Consider the following 6,295-nt stretch of genomic DNA (forward strand, 5'->3'; position numbering starts at 1 on the left):
AGACTCCAGATCACAGAGAACCGTGTTGAGGAATTATTATTGTATCTTAGAAAGATCATGTGACAATGAGAACTATAGACTTGAAGGGCCAAACTTATTATCAGGGAACATAGTTAGGAGGCTATTTGAATAATCCAGAAAAGATAAAAGGAACTTGGCTAAAGTAGAAAAAGCTGAACCCTACATTTAAATTCCAACTGTCTTTTTATGTAACTTTGCAAAAGGTTCTGACTTCTCTATGCTTTAATTTCTTTATCTGTACAGTTGATATCATAGTGCTTAAGAATTATGCACTATTATTCCATTTTGCAAATGGGAAAACTGATCATTGAAATAAGGAAGCCTTAGAGGGAACAATATTAGACAAAAATAGAAGTTAAATCGACAGGATGCAGCAACTACTTTAATATGGGAACTGAGAGAGTGGTGAGATTTAAGAATGACCACATATTTCAGTTTTGGTGACTATTGACTGACATAAAGAACACAGGAAGTGAAAATTGCCTGGGGGAGATGATAAGGTCTATTTATCATAATTGAATTTCAGATAAATCCAGGTAAAAATGTCTAGCAGGCAGTTGGATATATGGATCTTGAGTGCAGAAGAGAAATCTGGGTAGAATATACTGATATGAAAATCATCAACATTCAGTTTAATCAAAACCATAAGAATGAATGTGATCAACAAGAGGGTGGTAGGTTAAATAATATAACCTCCCTGAATATCTCAAACCTCCCTGAATATAACCTCCCTGAATATCTCAAAATCTTAATTCACATATAACCTCCCTGAATATCCCTGAATATCTCAAAATCTTAATTCCATAGTTTATATGGCAAGATGGAATTTATAGATGTAATTAAGAAATTTGAGATGGAGCAATTATTCTGGATTATCTGGGTGGGCCCAGTGTAATCACAGGGTTCTTATAAGAGGAATGCAGGAAGCATCAGAGTAAGAGGAGAAAGTTATGTGATGACAGAATTAGGGATTTGAGTGATACGACATTGAAGATGGAGAAAGGGGCCACAAGCTAAGGAACATAGGAGACTTCTAGCAGCTGCTAGAAACACATCCTCCCCTCACCGCCTAAAGAAGGAACAGCCCTCCCACCACCTGGACTTTTGTCCAGTGAAACTGATTTTGGACTTCTGACCTCCAGAACTGTAAGAACATAAGCTTGTGTTGCTTTAAACCACTAAGTTTGTGGTAAGTTGCTACAGAAGCAATAGGAAACTGACACACAGAGATGAGGTAGTGAAAATACAAATAAAAATACTTGAGCAACACCAACATCTAAGATGGCTGTCAGAGGAAAGAGAGAAAGACAGGCCAGGCAAGGGCAATGAGGTATCAGAAGAATGACATGTCAATAAATTTAGGAATTGAAGACGCCATAGTTAAACACAGTAAAGTAGTCCAATAACAGCTTTTTGAAATGGAAAACATTCATTGGATTTGTCAAGAAGTCTTTGGAAAGCTTAAAAGTAGTTTTAGTGAAAGCTGGAAGCCAGTTTGCAGTGAGTTGAGCAAGGTGAAAATTAGAAAGTAGAGATATCAAGTATAGACTATTTTATGCTCTACCCTGATTTCTATATAGAGATAATGTATGTTTATAAAATTATATATATCTATGTATATAAATCACCCAACTGTACTGACAACTGATAATCAACAGGTATATTTTGTTGGTGTTCTCCAGAGAAACAGAACCAATAGGACATGCACACAAATACACACACATACATATAAATACATATATATATAGTGTCTTATATCTTATTACATATCCTATTATTTATATATCATATATGTCATAAATATATATAATAAAATTTATTATAAAGAATTGGCTGATGCCAATTATGAGGGCTGATAAATCCCATGGTCTGCCGTCTGCAAGCTGGAGACCCAGGAAAGTTGACAGGCCTGAGACCTGGAGGGCAATGGTATAGATTCTAGTCTAAGTCTGAAGGCCTGAGAACCAGGAGTACCAAGAGCAGGTGAAGATTTATGTCCCAGCTACAGCAGTCAGGCAGACAGCAAATTCAGACTTGCTCTACCTTTTTGTTTTATTCGGCCCTCAGTGGACTAGATGATGTCCACCCACACTGGGGAAAGCCATCTACTTTACTCAGTTCCCCAACTCAAATGCTAATCTTCTGGAAACACCCTCACAGACATACCCAGAAATAATGTTTAACCAGGTATCTGGACATCCCATGGCCCAGTCAAATTGACACATAAAATTAACCATCACAACAAGTAAAGGTCCTAGGTATCCAGTCAGATACTATAGGATAGCAGAGGGGTTTGAGGATGTGCAGCATAAGAATATGTAGAAGAAGATGTTAATGAGGCCTCAGAGAAAAGGGAACACTTACACACTGTTGGTGGGAATATCAATTAGTTCAGCCACTGTGAAAAATAGTTTGGAGATTTCTCAAAGAACATAAAACAAAAATACCATTCGACCCAGCAATCCCATTACTGGATATATACCCAAAGGGAAATAAATCATTCTACCAAAAAGATACATGTACTTGCATATTCATCACAGCACTATTCACAATAGCAAAGACATCATATCAACCTAGATGCCTATCAGTGATGGAATGGATAAAAAAAAGGTACACATATACCATGGAATACTATGCAGACATAAAAAGAATGAAATCATGTCCTTTGCAGCAACATGGGATGCAGCAGGAAGCCATTATCATAAGCAAATTAATGCAGGAACAAAAAACCAAATACCACTTGTTCTAACTAATAAGTGGGAACTAACCATTGAGTACACACAGACATAAAGATGGGAACAATAAACATTGGGGACTACTAGAGGGGGAAGAAGGCACAAGATCAAGGCTGAAAAACTGCCTATTAGGTACTATGCTCACTTCCTGGGTGACAAGATCATTCATACCCCAAACTTCAGCATCACACAATATACCCAGGTAACAAACTTGCACATGTATCCCCTGAATCTAACATAACAGTTTAAATTGTTTTTTTAAAAAAAAACCTGTGAAAGAAAGAAAAAACTGGATCAAAGGACACTGAAGCAGCAATAACAAAAAAAAATTGAAAAAAGAAAAGGAAAGCCCCCCAGCAACCCTGCTTCCAGGCCCTCAAAATTAACTATGAAAGGAGAAGAAAGATACGGGTATCTTGAAGACATTAATGTAGTTGTCCCTTGCTATCCATGGAGGATTGGTCCTAGGACCCCCACAGATACCAAAATCCATGGAGGCTCAAATCCCTTATGCAAATGGTGTAGGGTTTGCATATAACCTAAGCACATCCTCCTGAGTACTTTAAATCACCTTTAGATTACTTATGATACCTAATACCATGTAAGTACTGTGGAAATAGTGTTATGCTGTATTGCTTAGGAAGTAGTGACAAGGAAAAATGTCTATACATGTTCAATACAGACATAACCATCCTTTTTTGTTTGCTTTTAGTATTTCCAATTTACAGTTGATTGAATCCATGAATGAGAAACCCACAGATATGGAGGGCCAATTGTATTAGTAAACATCACTGGAGTAAAGCGGGCAGTACTACAGCAAGATCAGAGTGTTATATCTGGCTTAACCAGCTAGATTGCTAGTGAAAGAAAAGTAGATAATAGCTTTAGTTACATAAGTTTTATATATAGCTTTATTCTATGGGTTTTTTAAGCAGTGAAAATATGAGGACTTTATTAGGTAAAGAAAAAAAGTCAAATATGGAAGCCAAAAAAAGAGAAAAGATGACAAATAATCATAGGAATATCCAAAAGAGTTAGTAAAAGAAGTACTTATAGCAAAGTTTTCAGATTAAAAATTTGCACAAGGAGAGACTAATAAATTCTGTTTTGAAAAAAATAAACCTCAAAATATAATTCAGCCATTTAATAAATTAGTCCAATGTTTCGTCGGTGATATGCCAAGTCCCTAGCACTTCTATCCACCAAAAGTAGCACTACATGAGTAATATCTGGCACAGGGTCAGACATTTTCCACCGAATCCTTTGACTTTTAAAATATTGGTATTTCCTTCTACATTTCATACAAAGGCATTTCCCAAGCCCTTGTAAAACACTCTGTAGTTATTATGTGTACACACGAATATGATGTATGTATACGTAGTATTCATACACTTGTTTTCTAGCTCTGTCCACAGAAAGGGTCTAAAGGCAATGAAACCCAGTTTTAACAAACACATCCAGTATCAAAATCTTGGTTTCTAAATGCAATTTCCAGTAAATGAAACTAGGCGCCCTTGAAAAAAATAGCTGATTCTAGGGCCAGCACAGGAAAAATATAAGATGAGTCTAGAGCAGCCAGGCACAGTGGCTCACGCCTGCAATCCCAGCACTTTGGGAGGCCAAGGTGGGCGGATCACAAGGTCAGGAAATCGAGACCATCCTGGCTAACACGGTGAAACCCCGTCTCTACTAAAAACACACAAAATTAGCTGGGCCTGGTGGCAGGCGCCTATAGTCCCAGTTACTCGGGAGGCTGAGGCAGGAGAATGGTGTGAACCCGGGAGGCAGAGCTTGCAGTGAACCAAGATCACGCCACTGCACTCCAGCCTGGGTGACAGAGCAAGATTCTGTCTCAAAAAAACAAACAAACAAACAAACAAACAAACAAACAAAAAAACAAAAAAACTAGAGCATCTTGTAATGTTAAAAAGTAAATAAGCACCAAAAAGGAAAGTAAAGAAATAGGGGTTATTTATGTGAAAAAGTCACTGAAGCCAACCTAAAAGTGCTCGCAAAGTCCAAACAAAGCTAGACCTTTGAACAAAATAATGGATTATTAGACTCTAAGACAAAGTATGAAATAAATACCCATGAGTCCATATTGATAAATTATTGAAAAAATAAATAAATGCATAGAAGATATAAATCTTCTGTACAGAAAATTTCCCTTTAATATATGTAAATACTTTCCACTCCAAGAGAGGGAGCTTAATTCCCATCATGCCCCTTGCGCCCACCACAGACACTTACATGGTGAGTGTGAACTAGACTTAGTGACTCACTTCTAAAGAATAGAATGTGAAAAGGGAAAAATAGTAATCTCACAGTGGAAAAACCTAGCAGATATCATCTCATCCAAGTGATTAAGGTTAACGTCACCAGTGATAAGTTATATTGATACTATGTCGCTCTAATATGTTGTGATGGGAAGGACACTCCACTTCCATAGTATTTCTCTCCAAAAAAAACTATAACCCAGGTTAATAATGTGAAAAGCAACAGACAATCCAAATTGAGGGACATTCTACAGAATTTTTGACCAGGACTCTTCAAAACTATCAAGATCATGAAAAACAAGAAAAGACTAAGAAATTATCTCAGGTCAGAGAAGACTAAGGATACATGACAACTAAATGCAATAGTCTATCTTTTGGGTTGAATCCTGAAACAAACAAAAATGCCATTAGCAGAAAAACTGGTGACATCCAAATGAAGTCTGAAGTTTAGTTCATAGTAATGTACCAGTGTTCATTTCTTAGTTTTAACAAATGCATCATGGTTGTGAGAGTTGTTTAACAGTAGGGAAATCTGGGTCAAGGGTATATGAAATCTTTGTATTATCTTCACAACTTTTCTGTAAATGAAAAATTATTCCAAAGTAAATGTGGTATTTTTTTTAAAAGTTGGTTGGCAAGTTTTAAAATGCAGAATTTAACATTTGAGATAGTGAAATGTAACCACAGTGGTGAATGATTTTTTTAATGCCAAGATCTAAATATATTAGCTCCGTCATATTTATGACCAATAAAAGTCCAACAAAATGTTTTGATGACCTATGGTAGTGATAAACTCTATATTCTCCTTTCAGAAGACATTGTGTTCATCCTACTACAAGATGATTTGGACAAACTCCCCTTTTTCACTTTGAGAAAGATGATTTTAAGCCAGAATATTCTATCTGTAGGTGAGTCCGCGTCAAGGGCAAAGTGGTGATAGGGATATTTAATTTTAGGGCACTCTTCAGGGTGAAATTTTCTGTAATTAGTTTTAATTACTTGAACAGAGTATGACCAGCATTTTAAGACATCATGAGAATGAGAGCAAGAAGAGGTCTGGGGCAATGATAGCTCAAACATTCTATTATCATATAGTCAATACTTGTTTAAAGTTTAAGCTGAATATCAACTGGGCTACAGCTAAATGCACCACACAAGTGAGGTCTCTCCCTGCTTTGGTCAGCACTTTTTTTTTTTTTTTTTTTTTTTTTTTGAGACGGAGTGGAGTATCGCGCTGTTGCCCAGGCTGGAGTGCAGGGGGCG

The sequence above is a fragment of the Chlorocebus sabaeus genome, chromosome 1 (genome assembly GCF_047675955.1).
Source record: "Chlorocebus sabaeus isolate Y175 chromosome 1, mChlSab1.0.hap1, whole genome shotgun sequence".
NCBI lineage: Eukaryota > Metazoa > Chordata > Mammalia > Primates > Cercopithecidae > Chlorocebus > Chlorocebus sabaeus.